Raw genomic sequence first — 21,108 nt, 5'->3', positions numbered from 1 at the left:
TGGTGGGGGGCTGGGAGAGAGCAATGATGTGGGGCTGGGAGAGAGCAATGATGGAGGTGCTGGGACAGAGTAATGATAGGGGTGCTGAGAGGAAATGATGGAGATGCTGGGAGTGCGCAATGATGGGGGTGCTGGGAGAAGCAATGATGGGGGTGCTGGGAGAGAGTAATGATGGGGGTGGTGGGAGAGAGCAATGATGGGGGTGGTGGGACAGAGCAATGATGCGGGTGCTGGGAGAGAGCAATGATGGGGGTGCTGGGACAGAGCAATGACGGGGGTGCTAGGAGAGAGTAATGATGGGGGTGCTGAGAGAGAGCAATGACGGGGGTGCTGGGAGAGAGCAATGACGAGGGAGCTGGGAGAGAGCAATGATGGGGGTGGTGGGAGAGAGCAATGATGAGGTGGTGGGACAGAGCAATGATGCGGGTGCTGAGAGAGAGCAATGATGGGGGTGCTGGGACAGAGCAATGATGGGGGTGCTGGGACAGAGCAATGACGGGGGTGCTGGGAGAGAGCAATGATGGGGGTGCTGGGACAGAGCAATGACGGGGGTGCTGGGAGAGAGCAATGACGGGGGTGCTGAGAGAGAGCAATGATGGGGTGCTGAGAGAGAGCAATGACGGGGGTGCTGGGAGAGAGCAATGACGAGGGTGCTGGGAGAGAGCAATGATGGGGTGCTGGGAGAGAGCAATGATGGGGGTACTGGGAGAGAGCAATGATTGGGGTTTCACTTTGCTTGTACTGTGAAGCCTTGTATGTTTTCTATGTGCACATAGCCTTACAGTTAATTGGGGAGAGTCACAGAGACTGAATAATTTATATTATTGGCCGGTGCAGATTATAGTTAATGGGGGGCACAGTGCTGCTTATCACTTTATATTTTGATTACTAAGTGGCTAATAGTATATTAATGGGGGGGGGTACATATCTGTATTCGAGGACGCAGAGCGGAGGAGACACATGTATGCATACAATGTATGACCTTGTTATTTTCTAGGCTGGAGATCATCGTGACAAGACGAGTCGTGGCTGGGAGATGTCGACATGAAGGTCTGACCAGATGGAGAAGAAGCAGCAGAAACCGACTCTGATCAGATGAGACGTCAGCGGTAAAGTGCCTGGATGTAAATATTATTCTGTATCTGGACTGTGTGACTTGGAGTGATAATGTTATCTGTAAAATCTCTTAGGCTGCATTCTCACATTTGTGTGAAATGTCCGTGTGCTGCCAGATTTTTTTTATCGGATGGTCCACGGACTCGTAGAGTTTTATAGATCCATTCACACATCCATGAAATCACAGATCTGAGAATGAGATCTAAGAGGGCAGAGAATGTCCTGTTCTGATCTGATTTTGGGGATTAGAATAGGACATGCTCAATGCATCTGTAAAAGCGGGAGCACACCGACACTGCACACAGATGCAGGAATGTAGCCTTATTATGCATAGTACAGTCCCTTAGTATATAGTGTACTCACTTATTATGTATAGCGCCATCCTTATATAGTTTCCTCTTTTATTATGTATTGCGCTATCCCTTATTATGTACCATCCTCTCTAGCTCTAGGGGGTCACAGTTGGGGAATCATACTGTGTTGGGGTCAGCATACTTTGCCCTGGGAGTTGAGGTGGGGTACAGTAGGGTCATTATACTGCGCATGTGGAGGAATTCACCATGGGGGTTTCATACTGTGTTTGGGGGGCCCTTTTATTGGCATCACACTTTATGGGGCAATGAAAGAGGAATCTAGGATGTCAGCAGGAGGAAAATTACTATGTAAAGGATGGAAAGTTGTGAGATCTGATCTTTGGTGACCCCGACAATTATTATTTTTTTTTATTTATTTTTTTTTTTGTGGGGGGGGGGGGGGGGGGGGGCAATTATAGCTTCTGCTATGGGGCCCCATGATTCCTATGTACGCCCCTGGTAAGCGTCATCGCTCTATGTAACCCCAGACCACAAGACATAGAAATGGCGGACACATCAGTGGCATTTATAAAACAGCATATAAATTTATGTTACATCATTTCTCCAAGGTTTATCGCCCGAGTACTGAAGGCAGAGATGGCAAAAGTCGGCTGAGGGATTTGTGTTCTCTTTTTCAACCTGAAAGTGAAAGTTTGCAGTACCATATATGACCAATAGATGGCGATCTATGGTATTATGTATACAATGTAGCTAAGAGCAGAGCAGCACAGAGGCTTTCAGGACACAGTCTGTATGGGATCTGTCTTTGGCTCCCTCCTCTTTTCCACAATCATTATATTAGATTGTAAGCTCTTGTGGCTGCGATGTGATTTATATTGTACTGTATATGGACTCGAGCAGGGGCGAACACAGAAATCATGGATGTACAAAACTGGGCTTTGTGCACTGCAAGGGGAATTATAAGGAAATGTCCCCAAACGGATAACCCCATGGAATTAGTGCACCAGGGGTTAACCTCTTGTAGTCCCCGATGCTCACTCCTCAGCCAATGTTATTGATGGGGGGCCCATGTGATCCTCAGTAAACAGGCAGGGGCCACCCAGGAGCATGGACACCTCAGTCTCCTGCACTCCTGGGAATTATCCACAAGGTGGGGGGGACAGAAACTCTGTTAACACAACAAAGGCGCAGCCCACCCAAGAAGCCCCCAGACAGGCCTAACACAGTCTGAGTCATTTACCCATCAACTGCCATGCCTCCCTGCAGCAACACAGGACAAGGCTTAAATTCAGTATTACTCTGCTCATAAGTGGTGTTACATAGGACTGCAGGTCACACATCTACTACATTATTTATACATAGAATTATTACTCTGTAATCTGTGGTGTTACATAGGACTGCAGGTGACATACTATATGATCTGTACTCCGTTATCACTGTGTTATCTGTAGTGTTGCATAGGACTGCAGGCTGCATCTACTCCATTAGCTTTACTCAGAGACATATCAATATTATCTGTGGTGTTACATAGGACTGCAGGTAATCTCTATGACATTATCTTTACTAAGAGACTTAGAACTGTTGTAATCCGTAGTCTTACATAGGACTGCAGGTGACATACTATATGATCTAAACTCCGTTATCACTGTGTTATCTGTAGTGTTACATAGGACTGCCGGTAACATCTGCATTATATGTTCTCAGAGTTACCAATATTTTTGGATTGTTACATAGGACTGCAAGTAACATCTACTACATTATCTCTACTCTAAGAGTTATCCATGTGTTGTCTGTGGTGTTACATAGGACTGCAGGTCATATACATTATCTGTACTTGTAGAGTTATCATTTATTATTTAGGGTGTTACATAGGGGTGCAGGTAACATCTACATTATGTCTGCTCAGAAAGCTATCTCGGTGTTATTTGTGATGTTACAAAGGCAGTTATCTGATCAGAGAGATATTACTGTATTATCTGCAATGCTACATAGGACTGCGGGTAACATCTACTACATTAGTTAACACTGTTATCTGTGGTGTTACATGGGACTGCAGGTCATAGAGGTAATTTATACTCAGAGAGTTATCACTGTGATTTCTGAAATGTGATATGATGTTATTAAATAGAACTGCAGGTAACATTTACTGATTAATTAGTCTACACCAGGGATGTCAAACTCAAACGCACGGAAGGCCAAAATGAAAAATGTGGACAGAGTCGCGGGACAATCATTATAATGGGTTCCACATTGTCCTCCATACAGTATAATGGTCCCACATAGTCCTCCATACAGTATAATGGGCCCCTCACAGTCCTCCATACAGTATAATGGGCCCCACATAGTCCTCCATACAGTATAATGACCCCACATAGTCCTCCATACAGTATAATGGGCCCCACATAGTCCTCCACACAGTATAATGGCCCCACATAGTCCTCCATACAGTATAATGGGCCCACATAGTCGTCCATACAGAATAATGGGCCCCACATAGTCCTCCATGCAGAATAATGGCCCCACACAGTCCTCCATAAAGAATAATGGGACTCACATAGTCCTCCATACAGAATGATAGCCTCACATAGTCTTCCATACAGAATAATGGCCCCACATAGTCCTCCATACAAAAAAATGACCCCACCTAGTCCTCCATACCGAATAATGGCCCCACATAGTCCTCCATACAGTATAATGGCCTCACATAGTTCTCCATACCGAATAATGGCCACACATAGTCCTCCATAAAGAATAATGGCCCCATAGTCCTCCATACAGAATAATGGGCCCACATATTCCTCCATACAGAATAATGTGCCCTGCATAGTCCTCCATACAGAATAATGGCCCAACATAGTCCTCCATACAGAATAATGGTCCAACATAGTCCTCCATACAGTATAATGGGCCCCACATAGTCCTCCATACAGTATAATGGCCCCACATAGTCCTCCATACAGAATAATGGGCCCCGCATAGTCCTCCATACAGAATAATGGGCCCCGCACAGTCCTCCATACAGAATAATGGCCCAACATAGTCTTCCATACAGAATAATGGACCCCACATAGTCCTCCATACAGTATAATGGGCCCACATAGTCCTCCATACAGTATAATGGGCCCCACATAGTCCTCCATACAGTATAATGACACCAAATAGTCCTCGATACAGAATAATGGGCCCCACATAGTCCTCCATACAGTATAATGGGCCCCACATAGTCCTCCATACAGTAAAATGGCCCCACATAGTTCTCCATACAGAATAATGGGCTCTACATAGTCCTCCAAACAGAATAATGGGCTCCACATAGTCCTCCATATAGAATAATGGGCCCACAAAGTCCTCTATACAGAATAATGGGCTCCACATAGTCCTCCATGCAATATAATGGCCCCACATAGTCATCCATACAGAATAATGGGCCCCGCATAGTCCTCCATACAGAATAATGGGCCCCGCACAGTCCTCCATACAGAATAATGGCCCAACATAGTCATCCATACAGAATAATGGACCCCACATAGTCCTCCATACAGTATAATGGGCCCCACATAGTCCTCCATACAGTATAATGACACCAAATAGTCCTCGATACAGAATAATGGCCCCCACATAGTCTTCCATACAGAAAAATGGACCCCACATAGTCCTCCATACAGTATAATGGGCCCCACATAGTCCTGCATACAGTAAAATGGCCCCACATAGTCCTCCATACAGAATAATGGGCTCTACATAGTCCTCCATACAGAATAATGGGCTCCACATAGTCCTCCATACAGAATAATGGGCCCACAAAGTCCTCCATACAGAATAATGGGCTCCACATAGTCCTCCATGCAATATAATGGCCCCACATAGTCCTCCATACAGTATAATGGGCCTTACATAGTCCTCCACACAGTATAATGGCCCCACATAGTCCTCCATACAGTATAATGGGCCCACATAGTCCTCCATACAGTATAATGGCCCCACATAGTCCTCCATACAGTATAATGGGCCCCACATAGTCCTCCACACAGTATAATGGCCCCACATAGTCCTCCATACAGAATAATGGGCCCACATATTCCTCCATACAGAATAATGTGCCCTGCATAGTCCTCCATACAGAATAATGGCCCAACATAGTCCTCCATACAGAATAATGGTCCAACATAGTCCTCCATACAGAATAATGGACCCCACATAGTCCTCCATACAATATAATGGGCCCCACATAGTCCTCCATACAGTACAATGACCCCAAATATTCCTCCATACAGAATAATGGGCCCCACATAGTCCTCCATACAGTATAATGGGCCCCACATAGTCCTCCATACAGTATAATGGCCCCACATAGTCCTCCATACAGAATAATGGGCCCCGCATAGTCCTCCATACAGAATAATGGGCCCCGCACAGTCCTCCATACAGAATAATGGCCCAACATAGTCTTCCATACAGAATAATGGACCCCACATAGTCCTCCATACAGTATAATGGGCCCCACATAGTCCTCCATACAGTATAATGACACAAAATAATCCTCGATACAGAATAATGGGCCCCGCATAGTCCTCCATACAGTATAATGGGCCCCACATAGTCCTCCATACAGTAAAATGGCCCCACATAGTCCTCCATACAGAATAATGGGCTCTACATAGTCCTCCATACAGAATAATGGGCTCCACATAGTCCTCCATACAGAATAATGGGCACATAAAGTCCTCCATACAGAATAATGGGCTCCACATAGTCCTCCATACAATATAATGGCCCCACATAGTCCTCCATACAGTATAATGGGCCCCACATAGTCCTCCACACAGTATAATGGCCCCACATAGTCCTCCATACAGTATAATGGGCCCACATAGTCCTCCATACAAAATAATTGCCCCACACAGTCCTCCATACAGTATAATTGGCTTCACATAGTCCTCCATACAGTATAATGGGCAGCACATAGTCCTCCACACAGTATAATGGTCCCAGATAGTCCACCACGCAGAATAATGGACCTCAAAAAGTCCTCCATACAGTATAATGGGCCCCATAGTCCTCCGTACAGAATAATGGGCCCACATATTCCTCCATACAGAATAATGGGCCCCGCATAGTCCTCCATACAGAATAATGGGCCCCACATAGTCCTCCATACAGAATAATGGCCCAACATAGTCTTCCATACAGAATAATGGGCCCACATAGTCCTCCGTACAGAATAATGGGCTGCACATAGTCCTCCATACAGAATAATGGGCTCCACATAGTCCTTCATAAAGAATAATGGCCCCATAGTCCTCCATACGGAATAATGGGCCCCACATAGTCCTCCATACAGAATAATGGCCCAACATAGTCTTCCATACAGAATAATGGGCCACATAGTCCTCCATACAGTAAAATGGCCTCACATATTCCTCCATAAAGAATAGTGGCCCCATATTCCTCCATACAGAATAATGGGCCCACATATTCCTCCATACAGAATAATGGGCCCCGCATAGTCCTCCATACAGAATAATGGCCCAACATAGTCCTCCATACAGAATAATGGTCCAACATAGTCCTCCATACAGAATAATGGACCCCACATAGTCCTCCATGCAGTATAATGGGCCCCACATAGTCCTCTATACAGTATAATGGGCCCCACATAGTCCTCCATACAGTATAATGGGCCCCACATAGTCCTCCATACAGTATAATGGCCCCACATAGTCCTCCATACAGAATAATGGGCCCCGCATAGTCCTCCATACAGAATAATGGGCCCCGCACAGTCCTCCATACAGAATAATGGCCCAACATAGTCTTCCATACAGAATAATGGACCCCACATAGTCCTCCATACAGTATAATGGGCCCACATGGTCCTCCATACAGTATAATGGCCCCACATAGTCCTCCATACAGAATAATGGACCCCACATAGTCCTCCATACAGAATAATGGCCCCACATAGTCTTCCATACAGAATAATGGGCCCCGCATAGTCCTCCATACAGAATAATGGGCCCCGCATAGTTCTCCATACAGTATAATGGGCCCCACATAGTCCTCCATACAGTATAATGGCCCCACATAGTCTTCCATACAGATTAATGGGCCCCGCATAGTCCTCAAAACAGAATAATGGGCCCCGCATAGTCCTCCATACAGTATAATGGGCCCCACATAGTCCTCCATACAGTATAATGGCCCCACATAGTCTTCCATACAGATTAATGGGCCCCGCATAGTCCTCAAAACAGAATAATGGGCCCCGCATAGTCCTCCATACAGAATAATGGCCCAACATAGTCCTCCATACAGAATAATGGACCCCACATAGTCCTCCATACAGTATAATGGGCCCCACATAGTCCTCCATACAGTATAATGACCCCAAATAGTCCTCGATACAGAATAATGGGCCCCACATAGTCCTCCATACAGTATAATGGGCCCCACATAGTCCTCCATACAGAATAATGGGCTCCACATAGCCCTCCATACAGAATAATGAGCTCCACTGTAACATACCTGGTGTCGTCCTTGCATAGTGGTCCATCTCCCACTGTGCAAGAGCGCGCACTTGACCTCCAGTCCAGACTGCCACTCTGGTTTCTTTCCATGTTGTCTGCTTTGCTCTTGCTGTTTAGGGCGACTCCCGCCGAACTTCCTAATTCTTGTAGCTGCTGCAGACACACCCCTAATACGTCCTCAGCCTATTGCTGTCTGTCACCTGGTATTTAAACCAGCTGTTTCTTGCAATCCATGCCTGAGCGTCTTGTTCTGTCAGTTGGCTTCTTGTCACTGATGTGCCAGGTCCTGTCTATGTTTCCTGCCTTACGGTATCAGTTCCCGTGTCTGAACTGTGTCCTGTCTGTGCACACTAGCCAGCTGTCTCTCTGCCTTCCTGGAGGCTGTATTTCCAGGCCTGTCTGAACACGCTCCTAGCCTGTTTGTCTCGCCCTCTGGGGCCGCATACCCAGACTCGCTCCTGTATTTGTTGCAGTACAGTTCCTGTCTGAACTGTCTCCTAGCTTCCTACCTGTTTTGTCTTTATGTCCGTTTGTTCCCTTTTTCTGCAGTGTCTGAACCAGCTCTTGGCTTTACCTAGGCTCGTTCCTGCATTTTGTTGCAGTAACTGTTCTTGTCTGAACTGTCTCCTAGCTTCTTACCTGTTTAGTCTTTATGTCTGTTTGCTCCCTTTTTCTGTAGAGTCTGAACCTGCACCTAACTTCTACTCATTGTCATTGTACTTCCGTTTGTGAGTTGGAGTCCTTTCGCTACTTCTTTGCAAGTACCTTGTGTGTATCTGGTTCTGCCTTTCTTTTCCTGTCTGTTCCATGTGAACAGAGCTCTGTCCCCTTTGCTTGGTCTTTGTTTACCTCTTCGGCGATTTATCTCGGCCCTGTCCGCCGCGTCTGCGTTTTCGCTCTGCTCGGCCCTGTCCGCCGCGTCTGCGGTTTCGCTCTGCTCAGCCCTGTCCGCCGCGTCTGCGGTTTCGCTCTGCTCGGCCCTGTCCGCCGCGGCTGCGGTTTCGCTCTGCTCGGCCCTGTCCGCCGCGGTTTCGCTCTGCTCGGCCCTGTCCGCCACGTCTGCGGTTTCGCTCTGCTCGGCCCTGTCCGCCGCGGCTGCGGCTTTGCTCTGCTCGGCCCTGTCCGCCGCGGCTTCGCTCTGCTCGGCCCTGTCCGCCGCGGCTTCGCTCTGTTCGGCCCTGTCCGCCGCGGCTTCGCTCTGCTCGGCCCTGTCCGCCGCGGCTTCGCTCTGCTCGGCCTTGTCCGCCGCGGCTTCGCTCTGCTTGGCCCTGTCCGCCGCGGCTTCGCTCTGCTTGGCCCTGTCCGCCGCGGCTTCGCTCTGCTCGGCCTTGTCCGCCGCGGCTGCGGCTTCGGTCTGCTCGGCCCTGTCTGCCGCGGCTGCGGCTTCGCTCTGCTCGGCCCTGTCTGCCGCGGCTGCGGCTTCGCTCTGCTCGGCCCTGTCCGCCGCAGCTTTGCTCTGCTCGGCCCTGTCCGCCGCAGCTTTGCTCTGCTCGGCCCTGTCCGCCGCGGCTGCGGCTTCGCTCTGCTCGGCCCTGTCCGCCGCGGCTGCGGCTTCGCTCTGCTCGGCCCTGTCCGCCGCGGCTGCGGCTTCGCTCTGCTCGGCCCTGTCCGCCGCGGCTGCGGCTTCGCTCTGCTCGGCCCTGTCCGCCGCGGCTGCGGCTTCGCTCTGCTCGGCCCTGTCCGCCGCGGATGCGGCTTCGCTCTGCTCGGCCCTGTCCGCCGCGGCTGCGGCTTCGCTCTGCTCGGCCCTGTCCGCCGCGGCTGCGGCTTCGCTCTGCTCGGCCCTGTCCGCCGCGGCTGCGGCTCTGAACTCTTCTCCCAGTCTGTACTGGACCCTACCCACCCTGCGCTCTAGCCTGCCTGTTCCTGTATTCCCCGGTGTGGGTCAACAGCCGTGTCCAGAGTCTGACCTGGAGTAGACCCTGGTCCCTCTGCTCGGTTCCTCCCTGGTGCACTGGCGTCGTATGCCGTCGTGCGACCTTGGTCGGATCGAGCAGATACTTAGTTACGCCCCTCCAGGCACTCTCCGGTTCATGGCACAGTGGAACCACTAAACACGCACACGCCAGTCAGTGCGGGCGTGTGCATTACATCCACATAGTTCTCCATACAGAATAATGGGCTCCACATAGTCCTCCACACAGTATAATGGGCCCACTTAGTTCTCCATACAGTATAATGCCCCACATAGTTCTCCATACAGAATAATGGGCTCCACATAGTCCTCCATACAGTATAATGGGCCCCACATAGTCCGCCACACAGAACAATGGCCCCACACAGTCCTCCATACAGAATAATGGCCCCACACAGTCCTCCATACAGTATAATGGGCAGCACACAGTCATCCATAGAGTATAATGGGCCCCACATAGTCCTCCACACAGTATAATGGGCCCCACATAGTCCTCCACACAGTATAATGGTCCCACATAGTCCTCCACACAGAATAATGGGCCTCAATAGGTCCTCCGTACAGTATAATGGGCCCCATACTCGTCCGTACAGAATAATGGGCCCGCATAGTCCTCCATACAGAATAATGGGCCCGCATAGTCCTCCATACAGAATAATGGGCCCCACATAGTCATCCATACAGAATAATGGTCCAACATAGTCATCCATACAGAATAATGGGCTCCACATAGTCCTCCATGCAGAATAATGGGCTCCACATAGTCCTCCATGCAGAATAATGGGCTCCACATAGTCCTCCATGCAGAATAATGGGCTCCACATAGTCCTCCATGCAGAATAATGGGCTCCACATAGTCCTCTATACAGTATAATGGGCCCCACATAGTCCTGCATACAGAATAATGGGGCCCACATAGTCCTGCATACAGAATAATGGGCCCCACATAGTCCTGCATACAGAATAATGGGCCCCACATAGTCCTGCATACAGAATAATGGGCCCCACATAGTCCTGCATACAGAATAATGGGCCCCACATAGTCCTGCATACAGAATAGTGGGCCCCACATAGTCCTGCATACAGAATAATGGGCCCCACATAGTCCTGCATACAGAATAATGGGCCCCACATAGTCCTGCATACAGAATAATGGGCCCCACATAGTCCTGCATACAGAATAATGGGCCCCACATAGTCCTGCATACAGAATAATGGGCCCCACATAGTCCTGCATACAGAATAATGGGCCCCACATATTCCTCCATGCAGAATAATGGGCCCCACATAGTCCTCCATACAGATTAATGGGCCCCACATAGTGCTCCATACAGAATAATGGGCTCCACATAGTCCTCCACACAGTATAATGGGCCCCACTTAGTCCTCCATACAGAATAATGGGCCCACTTAGTCCTCCATACAGAATAAAGGGCTCCACATAATCCTCCATACAGAATAATGGGCTCCACATAGTCCTCTATACAGTATAATGGCCCCACATAGTCCTCCATACAATATAATGGGCCCCACATAGTCCAACACACAGTATAATGGCCCCACATAGTTCTCCATACAGTATAATGGGCCCACATAGTCCTCCATAAAGAATAATGGCCCCACACATTCCTCCATACAGAATAATGGCCCCACACAGTCCTCCATACAGTATAATTGGCCTCACACAGTCCTCCATACAGTATAATGGGCAGCACACAGTCCTCCATACAGTATAATGGGCAGCACATAGTCCTCCATACAGTATAATGGGCAGCACATAGTCCTCCATACAGTATAATGGCCCCACATAGTCCTCCACGCAGAATAATGGGCCTCAAAAAGTCCTCTATACAGAATAATGGGCCCCGCATAGTCCTCCATACAGAATAATGGGCACCACATAGTCCTCCATACAGTATAATGGCCCAACATAGTCTTCCATATAGAATAATGGGCCCACATAGTCCTCCATACAGAATAATGGCCCCACACAGTCCTCCATACAGTATAATTAGCCTCACACAGTCCTCCATAAAGAATAATTGGCCCCACACAGTCCTCCATACAGAAAAATGGCCCTACACAGTCCTCCATACAGTATAATTGGCCTCACATAGTCCTCCATACAGTATAATTGGCCTCACATAGTCCTCCATACAGTATAATGGACCCCACATAGTCCTCCACACAGTATAATGGTCCCACAAAGTCCTCCACGCAGAATAATGGGCTCCACATAGTCCTCCATGCAGAATAATGGGCCCACATAGTCCTCCATGCAGAATAATGGGCCCACATAGTCCTCCATGCAGAATAATGGGCTCCACATAGTCCTCTATACAGTATAATGGGCCTCACATAGTCCTCCATACAGAATAATGGGCCCCACATAGTCCTACTTACAGAATAATGGGCCCAACATAGTGCTCCATACAGAATAATGGGCCCCTCATAGTCCTGCATACAGTATAATGGGCCCCACATAGTCCTCCATACAGTATAATGGGCCCCACATAGTCCTCCATACAGTATAATGGGCCCCACATAGTCCTGCATACAGTATAATGGGCCCACACAGTCCTCCATACAGTATAATTGGCCTCACATAGTCCTCCATACAGTATAATGGGCCCCACATAGTCCTCCATACAGCATAATGGGCCCCACATAGTCCTCCATACAGTATAATGGCCCCACATAGTCCTCCATACAGAATAATGGGCCCCACATAGTCCTCTATACAGTATAATGGCCCCACATAGTCCTCCATACAATATAATGGGCCTCACATAGTCCAACACACAGTATAATGGCCCCACATAGTTCTCCATACAGTATAATGGGCCCACATAGTCCTCCATAAAGAATAATGGCCCCACACATTCCTCCATACAGAATAATGGCCCCACACAGTCCTCCATACAGTATAATGGGCAGCACACAGTCCTCCATACAGTATAATGGGCAGCACACAGTCCTCCATACAGTATAATGGGCAGCACATAGTCCTCCATACAGTATAATGGGCAGCACATAGTCCTCCATACAGTATAATGGCCCCACATAGTCCTCCACGCAGAATAATGGGCCTCAAAAAGTCCTCCATACAGAATAATGGGCCCCGCATAGTCCTCCATACAGAATAATGGGCCCCACATAGTCCTCCATACAGTATAATGGCCCAACATAGTCTTCCATATAGAATAATGGGCCCACATAGTCCTCCATACAGAATAATGGCCCCACACAGTCCTCCATACAGTATAATTAGCCTCACACAGTCCTCCATAAAGAATAATGGCCCCACACAGTCCTCCATACAGAAAAATGGCCCTACACAGTCCTCCATACAGTATAATTGGCCTCACATAGTCCTCCATACAGTATAATTGGCCTCACATAGTCCTCCATACAGTATAATGGGCCCCACATAGTCCTCCATACAGTATAATGGACCCCACATAGTCCTCCACACAGTATAATGGTCCCACAAAGTCCTCCACGCAGAATAATGGGCTCCACATAGTCCTCCATGCAGAATAATGGGCCCACATAGTCCTCCATGCAGAATAATGGGCCCACATAGTCCTCCATGCAGAATAATGGGCTCCACATAGTCCTCTATACAGAATAATGGGCTCCACATAGTCCTCTATACAGTATAATGGGCCTCACATAGTCCTCCATACAGAATAATGGGCCCCACATAGTCCTACTTACAGAATAATGGGCCCAACATAGTGCTCCATACAGAATAATGGGCCCCTCATAGTCCTGCATACAGTAGAATGGTACCCATAGTCATCCATACAGTATAATGGGCCCCACATAGTCCTCCATACATAGTCCTCCATACAGTATAATGGGCCCCACATAGTCCTCCATACAGTATAATGGCCCCACATAGTCCTCCATACAGAATAATGGGCCCCACATAGTCCTCTATACAGAATAATGGGCCCACATAGTCCTCCATACCGAATAATGGGCCCCACATAGTCCTCCACACAGTATAATGGCCCCACATAGTCCTTCATAAAGAATAATGGGTCCCACATAGTCCTCCATAGAGAATAATGGGCCCACATAGTCCTCCACACAGTATAGTGGGCCCCACATACTCCTCCATACAGTATAATGGGCCCCACATATTCCTCCATATAGAATAATGGGCGCCACATAATACTCCATACAGTAAAATGGGCCTCACATAGTCCTCCATACAGTATAATGGGCCCCACATAGTCATCCATACAGTATAATGGCCCCACATAGTCCTCCATACAGAATAATGGGCTCCACATAGTCCTCCATACAGAATAATGGGCTCCACATAGTCCTCCATACAGAATAATGGGCCTCACATAGTCCTCCCTACAGAATAATGGCCCCACATAGTCCTCCATACTAAATAATGGCCCCACATAGTTCTCCATACAGAATAATGGGCCCCACATAGTACTCAGTAAAGAATAATGGGCCACATAGTCCTCCCTAGAGAATAATGGGCCCCGATTTTCCTCCATACAGTATAATGGGCCCCACATAGTCCTCCATACAGTATAATGGCCCCACATAGTCCTCCATACAGTATAATGGGTCCCAAATAGTCCCCCATACAGAATAATCGGCCCCACATAGTGCTTCATACAGAATAATGGCTCCACATAGTTCTCCAAACAGGATAATGGACCCACATAGTCCTCCATACAGTATAATGGGCCCCACATAGTCCTCCATACAGAATAATGGGCCCAACATAGTCCTCCATACAGAATAATGGCCCCCACATAGTCTTCCATACAGTATAATGGGCCCCACATAGTAGTCCATACAGTATAATGGACCCCACATAGTCCTCCATACAAAATAATGGGCCCCACATAGTCCTCCATACAGCATAATGGGCCCCACATAGTAGTCCATACAGTTTAATGGGCCCCACATAGTCCTCCATACATAATAATGGCCCCACATAGTCCTTCATACAGAATAATGGGCCCCACATAGTCTTCCATACAGTATAATGGGCCCCACATAGTCCTCCATACAGTATAATGGGCCCCACATAGTCCTCCATACAGGAGAATGGGCCCCACAAAGTTCTCCATACAGTATAACGGGCCCCACATAGTCCTCCATACAGTATAATGGGCCCCACATAGTCCTCCATACAGTATAAAGGGCCCCACATAGTCCTCCATACATTATAATGGGCCCCACATAGTCCTCCATACAGAAAAATGGGTCCACATAGTCCTCCATACAGTATAATAATCCCCACATAGTCCTCCATACAGAATAATCGGCCCCACATAGTCCTCCCTACAGTATAATGGGCCCCACATTGTCCTTCATACAGAATAATGGGCCCCACATAGTCCTCCATACAGAATAATGGGCCCCACATAGTCCTCCACACAGTATAATGACCCCACACAGTCCTCCATACACAATAATTGGCCCACATAGTCCTCCACACAGTATAATGGGCCCCACATAGTCATCCATACAGTATAATAGGCCCAACATATTTCTCAATACAGTATAATGGGCCCACATAGTCCACCATACAGTATAATGGCCCCACATAGTCCACCATACAGTATAATGGCCCCACTTAGTCCTCCATACAGAATAATGGGGCCCACATAGTCCTCCATACAGAATAATGGGCCCACATAGTCCTCCATACAGTATAATGGGCCCACATAGTCCACCATACAGTACAATGGCTCCACATAGTCCTCCATACAGAATAATGGGCCCCACATAGTCCTCCATACAGTATAATGGGCCCCACATAGTCCTCCATACAGTATAATGGGCCCCACATAGTCCTCCATACAGTATAATGGGCCCCACATAGTCCTTCATACAGAATAATGGGCCCCACATAGTCCTCCATACAGAATAATGGACCCCACATAGTCCTCCATACAGAATAATGGGCCCCACATAGTCCTCCATACAGAATAATGGGCCCCACATAGTCCACCATACGGAATAATGGGCTCACATAGTCCTCCATACGGAATAATTTGCCCACATAGTCCTCCATAGAGTATAATGGGCCACACATAGTCCTCCATACAGAATAATGGGCACCACATAGTCCTCCATACAGTATAATGGCCCCACATAGTCCTCCATACAGTATAATGGCCCCACATAGTCCTCCATACAGAATAATGGGCCCCACATAATGCTTCATACAGAATAATGGCCCCACATAGTGACTGATGTGCCAGGTCCTGTCTATGTTTCCTGCCTTACGGTATGAGTTCCCGTGTCTGAACTGTGTCCTGTCTGTGCACACTAGCCAGCTGTCTCTCTGCCTTCCTGGAGGCTGTATTTCCAGGCCTGTCTGAACACGCTCCTAGCCTGTTTGTCTCGCCCTCTGGGGCCGCATACCCAGACTCGCTCCTGTATTTGTTGCAGTACAGTTCCTGTCTGAACTGTCTCCTAGCTTCCTACCTGTTTTGTCTTTATGTCCGTTTGTTCCCTTTTTCTGCAGTGTCTGAACCAGCTCTTGGCTTTACCTAGGCTCGTTCCTGCATTTTGTTGCAGTAACTGTTCTTGTCTGAACTGTCTCCTAGCTTCTTACCTGTTTAGTCTTTATGTCTGTTTGCTCCCTTTTTCTGTAGAGTCTGAACCTGCACCTAACTTCTACTCATTGTCATTGTACTTCCGTTTGTGAGTTGGAGTCCTTTCGCTACTTCTTTGCAAGTACCTTGTGTGTATCTGGTTCTGCCTTTCTTTTCCTGTCTGTTCCATGTGAACAGAGCTCTGTCCCCTTTGCTTTGTCTTTGTTTACCTCTTCGGCGATTTATCTCGGCCCTGTCCGCCGCGTCTGCGTTTTCGCTCTGCTCGGCCCTGTCCGCCGCGGCTTCGCTCTGCTCGGCCCTGTCCGCCGCGGCTTCGCTCTGCTCGGCCCTGTCCGCCGCGGCTTCGCTCTGCTCGGCCCTGTCCGCCGCGGCTTCGCTCTGCTCGGCCCTGTCCGCCGCGGCTGCGGCTTCGCTCTGATCGGCCCTGTCCGCCGCGGCTGCGGCTTCGCTCTGCTCGGCCCTGTCCGCCGCGGCTTCGCTCTGCTCGGCCCTGTCCGCCGCGGCTGCGGCTTCGCTCTGCTCGGCCCTGTCCGCCGCGGCTGCGGCTTCGCTCTGCTCGGCCCTGTCCGCTGCGGCTTCGCTCTGCTCGGCCCTGTCCGCTGCGGCTTCGCTCTGCTCGGCCCTGTCCGCTGCGGCTGCGGCTTCGCTCTGCTCGGCCCTGTCCGACGCGGCTTCGCTCTGCTCGGCCCTGTCCGCCGCGGCTTCGTTCTGCTTGGCCCTGTCCGCCGCGGCTGCGGCTTCGCTCTGCTCGGCCCTGTCCGCCGCTGCTGCGGCTTCGCTCTGCTCGGCCCTGTCCGCCGCTGCTGCGGCTTCGCTCTGCTCGGCCCTGTCCGCCGCGGCTGCGGCTTCCCTCTGCTCGGCCCTGTCCGCCGCGGCTGCGGCTTCCCTCTGCTCGGCCCTGTCCGCCGCGGCTGCGGCTTCCCTCTGCTCGGACCTGTCCGCCGCGGCTGCGGCTTCCCTCTGCTCGGACCTGTCCGCCGCGGCTGCGGCTTCCCTCTGCTCGGCCCTGTCCGCCGAGGCTTCGCTCTGCTCGGCCCTGTCCGCCGCTGCTGCGGCTTCGCTCTGCTCGGCCCTGTCCGCTGCGGCTTCGCTCTGCTCGGCCCTGTCCGCCGCGGCTGCGGCTTCCCTCTGCTCGGCGCTTTCCGCCGCGGCTGCGGCTTCCCTCTGCTCGGCCCTGTCCGCCGCGGCTTCCCTCTGCTCGGCCCTGTCCGCCGCGGCTTCGCTCTGCTCGGCCCTGTCCGCCGCGGCTTCGCTCTGCTCGGCCCTGTCCGCCGCGGCTTCGCTCTGCTCGGCCCTGTCCGCCGCGGCTTCGTTCTGCTCGGCCCTGTCCACCGCGGCTTAGCTCTGCTCGGCCCTGTCCACCGCGGCTGCGGCTTCACTCTGCTCGGCCCTGTCCGCCGCGGCTGCGGCTTCGCTCTGCTCGGCCCTGTCCGCCGCGGCTGCGGCTTCGCTCTGCTCGGCCCTGTCCGCCGCGGCTGCGGCTTCGCTCTGCTCGGCCCTGTCCGCCGCGGCTGTGGCTTCGCTCTGCTCGGCCCTGTCCGCCGCGGCTGTGGCTTCGCTCTGCTCGGCCCTGTCCGCCGCGGCTGTGGCTTCGCTCTGCTCGGCCCTGTCCGCCGCGGCTGCGGCTTTGCTCTGCTCGGCCCTGTCCGCCGCGGCTTCCCTCTGCTCGGCCCTGTCCGCCGCAGCTGCGGCTTCGCTCTGCTCGGCCCTGTCCGCCGCGGCTTCGCTCTGCTCGGCCCTGTCCGCCGCGGCTTCGCTCTGCTCGGCCCGGTCCCCCGCGGCTTCGCTCTGCTCGGCCCTGTCCGCCGCGGCTTCGCTCTGCTCGGCCCTGTCCGCCGCGGCTTCGCTCTGCTCGGCCCTGTCCGCCGCGGCTTCGCTCTGCTCGGCCCTATCCGCCACGGCTGCGGCTTCGCTCTGCTCGGCCCTTTCCGCCGCGGTTGCGGCTTCGCTCTGCTCGGCCCTGTCCGCCGCGGCTTCGCTCTGCTCAGCCCTATCCGCCACGGCTGCGGCTTCGCTCTGCTCGGCCCTGTCCGCCGCGGCTGCGGCTTCGCTCTGCTCGGCCCTGTCCGCCGCGGCTGCGGCTTCGCTCTGCTCGGCCCTGTCCGCCGCGGCTGCGGCTTCGCTCTGCTCGGCCCTGTCCGCCGCGGCTTCGCTCTGCTCGGCCCTGTCCGCCGCGGCTTCGCTCTGCTCGGCCCTGTCCGCCGCGGCTTCGCTCTGCTCGGCCCTGTCCGCCGCGGCTTCGCTCTGCTCGGCCCTGTCCGCCGCGGCTTCGCTCTGCTCGGCCCTGTCCGCCGCGGCTTCGCTCTGCTCGGCCCTGTCCGCCGCGGCTTCGCTCTGCTCGGCCCTGTCCGCCGCGGCTTTGCTCTGCTCGGCCCTGTCCGCCGCGGCTGCGGCTTCGCTCTGCTCGGCCCTGTCCGCCGCGGCTGCGGCTCTGAACTCGTCTCCCAGTCTGTACTGGACCCTACCCACCCTGCGCTCTAGCCTGCCTGTTCCTGTATTCCCCGGTGTGGGTCAACAGCCGTGTCCAGAGTCTGACCTGGAGTAGACCCTGGTCCCTCTGCTCGGTTCCTCCCTGGTGCACTGGCGTCGTATGCCGTCGTGCGACCTTGGTTGGATCGAGCAGATACTTAGTTACGCCCCTCCAGGCACTCTCCGGTTCATGGCACAGTGGAACCACTAAACACGCACACGCCAGTCAGTGCGGGCGTGTGCATTACATCCACATAGTCCTCCACACAGAATAATGGGCTCCACATAGTCCTCCCACAGTATAATGGGCCCCACATAGTTCTTCATACAGAATAATGGGCCCACTTAGTTCTCCATACAGTATAATGCCCCACATAGTTCTCCATACAGAATAATGGGCTCCACATAGTCCTCCATACAGTATAATGGGACCCACATAGTCCGCCACACAGAATAATGGCCCCACACAGTCCTCCATACAGAATAATGGCCCCACACAGTCCTCCATACAGTATAATGGGCAGCACACAGTCATCCATACAGTATAATGGGCCCCACATAGTCCTCCACACAGTATAATGGGCCCCACATAGTCCTCCACACAGTATAATGGTCCTACATAGTCCTCCACGCAGAATAATGGGCCTCAATAGGTCCTCCGTACAGTATAATGGGCCCCATAGCCCTCCGTACAGAATAATGGGCCCGCATACTCCTCCATACAGAATAATGGGCCCGCATAGTCCTCCATACAGAATAATGGGCCCCACATAGTCATCCATACAGAATAATGGTCCAACATAGTCATCCATACAGAATAATGGGCTCCACATAGTCCTCCATGCAGAATAATGGGCTCCACATAGTCCTCCATGCAGAATAATGGGCTCCACATAGTCCTCCATACAGAATAATGGGCTCCACATAGTCCTCTATACAGTATAATGGGCCCCACATAGTCCTGCATACAGAATAATGGGGCCCACATAGTCCTGCATACAGAATAATGGGCCCCACATAGTCCTGCATACAGAATAATGGGCCCCACATAGTCCTCCATACAGAATAATGGGCTCCATAGTCCTCTATACAGTATAATGGCCCCACATAGTCCTCCATACAATAAAATGGGCCCCACATAGTCCACCACACAGTATAATGGCCCCACATAGTTCTCCATACAGTATAATGGGCCAACATAGTCCTCCATAAAGAATAATGGCCCCACACATTCCTCCATACAGAATAATGGCCCCACACAGTCCTCCATACTGTATAATTGGCCTCACACAGTCCTCCATACAGTATAATGGGCAGCACACAGTCCTCCATACAGTATAATGGGCAGCACATAGTCCTCCATACAGTATAATGGGCAGCACATAGTCCTCCATACAGTATAATGACCCCATATAGTTCTCCATACAGTATAATGGCCCCACATAGTTCACCATACAGTATAATGGCCCCACATAGTTCTCCATAAAGAATAATGGCCCCACACAGTCCTCCATACAGAATAATGGCCCCACACAGTCCTCCATACAGTATAATTGGCCTCACATAGTCCTCCATACAGTATAATTGGCCTCACATAGTCCTCCATACAGTATAATGGGCCCCACATAGTCCTCCATACAGTATAATGGACCCCACATAGTCCTCCACACAGTATAATGGTCGCAAAAAGTCCTCCACGCAGAATAATGGGCCTCAAAAAGTCCTCCATACAGTATAATGGGCCCCATAGTCCTCCGTACAGAATAATGGGCCCACATATTCCTCCATACAGAATCCTCCACACAGTATAATGGTCCCACAAAGTCCTCCACGCAGAATAATGGGCCTCAAAAAGTCCTCCATACAGAATAATGGGCCCCGCATAGTCCTCCATACAGAATAATGGGCCCCACATAGTCCTCCATACAGTATAATGGCCCAACATAGTCTTCCATATAGAATAATGGGCCCACATAGTCCTCCATACAGAATAATGGGCTCCACATAGTCCTTCATACAGAATAATGGACCCACATAGTCATCCATACAGAATAATGGGCTCCACATAGTCCTCCATGCAGAATAATGGGCCCACATAGTCCTCCATGCAGAATAATGGGCCCACATAGTCCTCCATGCAGAATAATGGGCCCACATAG

Source organism: Phyllobates terribilis, unplaced genomic scaffold, assembly GCF_046119375.1.
Source record: "Phyllobates terribilis strain yellow unplaced genomic scaffold, ASM4611937v1 Scaffold_8__6_contigs__length_399053987, whole genome shotgun sequence".
Classification (NCBI taxonomy): domain Eukaryota; kingdom Metazoa; phylum Chordata; class Amphibia; order Anura; family Dendrobatidae; genus Phyllobates; species Phyllobates terribilis.
The sequence above is the reverse complement of the archived record's forward strand: the minus strand, read 5'-3'. Positions refer to the sequence as shown.